A 3,962-nucleotide genomic window follows, 5' to 3' on the forward strand; every position below is an offset into this window, starting at 1 on the left:
ATATTCCTAACACAACAAATTATTGAGAATAAAACATAAATAAAAAAATTTAAAATTCATGCGTTCCCTATAATCCTCACTGTAGAAGTTGTGAAAACCTGCAGAAAAAAGAAACCATTAAACGTTTTCTCTGTGAATATCCGGCTTTTGGGTTCAGAAGAAGTGGATTCTTTGGGAAAAATTTTTTTGACAGCTTATCAGACTGTTCAATGGTAAGGACGAAAAAACTATTAAGTTAACTAAATTCGATGGGATGATTTTAGTCTGTATCTTTTTATCTTAGGATTTCCTATGAAAACTGTGGTAGCAGTATTATGACCTGTAAATTTCGAAATTTCTGTTATTATTATATTATCGTTATTCGAAGAAAGGATTTAAAAGGAAAGGTACTCCTAAGATGACTCCTAGGAGTACCTAGGAGTGTCAGTTAATCTGCACAGATTAAGGCTGTTTACAAACCTTTCTGGGAATAGTAAAGCATGACCAATTAAGACGATCGAAAGTTGCACGTTAAAGAATCTGTAGGTATCAAAGTTCTTTAATTAATAGTAAATTTGTTTAACGAGCTAATAATTAATAACTTTTTTCTTCGAGAATATTTTATAAAAAAAAAACTAATTTTTGTAGAATATTTATATATTTAATGTATTGCGATAACTAGTTTTTTAAAATATATTTTTAAAAAAAAGTTTTTTTTAATGAGCTAGTATTTTGCTATTAATTTTTTTTACTAATAAATACCTTTAATAATTTTATATAAAATGAAATATATTTTCTGAAGAATATTTATTTAACATATATATAAAACATTTTTGAAATTTGTGGAAGCAGATTTTTGGTATATACTTTATTCTTTATTCTAAAAAATTTTAATTCTAAAATTCTTCTTAAAAATTTCTACAGTTTGATTGAAGATGACTATCGAAAATAGTTGAAATATCGGTCGAAAAATATCTTAATAAAATATAATTTGTTTCAAATATAAATAATAAATTAAAATTTTTTTTATTTATATTTAAATGAACAATCGTAAATTATTATATAGTTTTGTTCACAAAAGAAACAATAAAATATTTATTAAAATTCTTATTATTTATTTATTTTATAAAAGATGCAACATTTGTAAAATTATTTGAAACATATAATATTAAAAAGTTTTAAAAGTGCTGGTATTTACTTTACTATGAAACAATAAGCTCCTTACCTTAAAAAGCTTCTTTTAATTTTTCCAATCTGTTTAAAACTGTATGATTTAAATTGTAATTGTAAAATGAATTTAGAATGTCAAGACAACTATATTTTAGATTAAAAATGCATTTTTCAGTTTTTGTTTTGTGAATACATCTTTTCGTTTAAAAACACATTAATTAATTAATCATAAATTCACTATTTAATCAATTTTTTTTTAATTTACAGCTTAAAACTTTTAACTAACAGTTTGGTAGTAATATCTTTCAACACTAAAATATTAAAAGTTATATTTCATACTTTAATAATGACACCTTTTAGCAATAGAATATTTTTTAATACACTCAAACTTCCATAACTCGAAACACCATTTTGCAAAAAAAACTTTCGACTTAAGGAGACTTCGAGTTAAAGAAATTTTTTGTGATTGTATGTAATTTGCTCACTGAACCCTGTTGTACTCTAATTAGTTCTATTTAGTTATAAGAAATTCGAGTTATGGAAGTTTGTCTGTATTTAGAAAGTCAAAAGTTTTTTTTTGAGTTCAATAACTTTCTGAATTAAACTATTGAAAGTTACTATTGAAAAGAAACTTAATAATACATAAATAATATAATACATCAAAGAGTGGAAGAAATCTAAAAAAAAAAAAATTCGTAAAAAAAAAAACTCATTATACGATTTAATTAGAATCTTGGCGTCAGCTAGAAATTGCACACAGCCAGGCTCTGAGAAGACTTTTCAAAGTACCATGGTACATAAGGACGAATGACTTCCTCAGGAACCACAAGATTTATCCGATCAAAAAATATATAAAGGATAGAGCTTCGAAATTATTTACGAAAACTGACAGGTTTACTAACACCGCGTTATCGAATCTCACAGTGGTTACAGGCACCTCGGGGATGTGTGCAGATCTGAGGTCAGTTATTCCTTAGTCTGATGAAGTTATAAACAATAATCCAATCAAGGCGTAGAGAGGGGTTATGAAATAACCTCGTAGTTAATAGATAGTAAAAGTTTTATGATAGTTTGTTGTAGTAAATGTTGCGTATAAAAAAATTTTTTTGTTTTTTTATTTTATAAATATGTTTTTATTAAATCGCTTTAAATTTAAACCTAACAATGGATTTTAGAATCTTAAAAAACTAAAAACATTACATTACAAATTATTTTATATGTACATACTATAATGAATTACATCAATAATGAAATGTAATTCAACAGAATAATCTTTAGCAAAACAGGATGGCAGGTCTATCATTCCGTAACATATAAATATTAAAGACAATTTTACCAGTTAAAAAAGTTACTGGAAATAAGGACTTCTTGAAAACTATGGAGAAAAAATTTTAAACTTAAATTTACAGTCACTTTAAGACTGCGTGCATATTTAAGGAAATGTTGCAAACTTTAATTAACAGTAACTTGACAACTGTAGGCAAATTTAAGGAGAAGCTGTAAACTTGAATTAATAACTACTTTAAAACTGTAAGCAAATTTATTAAAAAGCTGCAAATTGAAAATAATAATCACTTGAAAACTGTAACCAAATTAAAGGAGAAGATAAGTATTCAGAGATTTCATACATATTTTTGTTGGCGCCAAGTAAATATACTTATATATATAAAACTGTAAATAAATTGGGTGAAAAGCTGCAAACTTAAATTAACAATCACTTGAAAACTGTGAGCAAATTAAAGGAGAACCTTTGTATTCTCAGGAATTTCATAAACATATCTGATGGCGCCAAGTAAATATATTTCTATATATAAATTTAAGTTTACCTTGAAATCTGTTTTGAAAATATTTAACAATTTGCTTGATTAAATATTTATTTATAAAGGAATAAAAACAATGCAGTTCTAATTTTAAAAATCGAGAAAGTTTAAAGCCTTTACGATGACAAAAATCAATTTGTCGCACGCCAAGTGCCAGTTGACTTGGACCCAGTGGCGCCATTATAAAAACTCAACGAACTTTAAACAGAACATTGTGTCCTGTTTTTAGATTTCCATAACGCACGGGTTTGCAAAAAAGGAAATTACAAATTCAAAATGTGAAAGAAAATTTTTACGCGCCAAACTAATTTTCAATTAAAATTCAAAAAAAAAAAAAAACCGACCCGAACAATAAATATCGGACAAAAAGGGGAACACATTGCGTATGAATGCTGCTGCACTGAGTTCGGATTGTTTGTGCCGAAAGCAGCGCTACGCCATGCGGCGCATAGCAACGCCAAGCAGCAGCTAGCAGTGCCGCATGCCAGCTTTGATGACGTAATTGTGAAAATGATTACGCCGTCGTTTGTAGCTTCTTCCGTTACAGTTGGCAAGCGAACGCTTCACTCGCAGTTCAGTTGAGAAAGTGTTTACATCGTAGAAGTTCGGTGTTCTCGCAAAGAAAATTCTAAATTCTGAATTCTGAATCTATCCATTCAAGCGAAAATTCATTGAAAAATTCAAACCGCAAAACGTTTGCTCTAACGCGTTCGATACACGCATCTTTTCAGAAAAATTTATAAATTTTTGAAAATTTGAAAATTTGAAAATTTGAAAATTTTTTTGATATTTAACGGAAACCGGAAAATTTTAAACAATTTCGCTGATAATTCTTTGACTTGGTGTTGTTAATGAACCTTGCATTTTTACAAAATCAAGCGACTTAAAAGCGTTCAATAACGAGAGTAAAAAAAAAAAATTGAAGAACTTAATTTTCATCTTAATAAATAATTCAAATATTGAAATATATATTTTATTGAATATTATTAAGAA

Source organism: Teleopsis dalmanni, chromosome X (assembly GCF_002237135.1).
Source record: "Teleopsis dalmanni isolate 2A chromosome X, ASM223713v2, whole genome shotgun sequence".
NCBI classification, from domain to species: domain Eukaryota; kingdom Metazoa; phylum Arthropoda; class Insecta; order Diptera; family Diopsidae; genus Teleopsis; species Teleopsis dalmanni.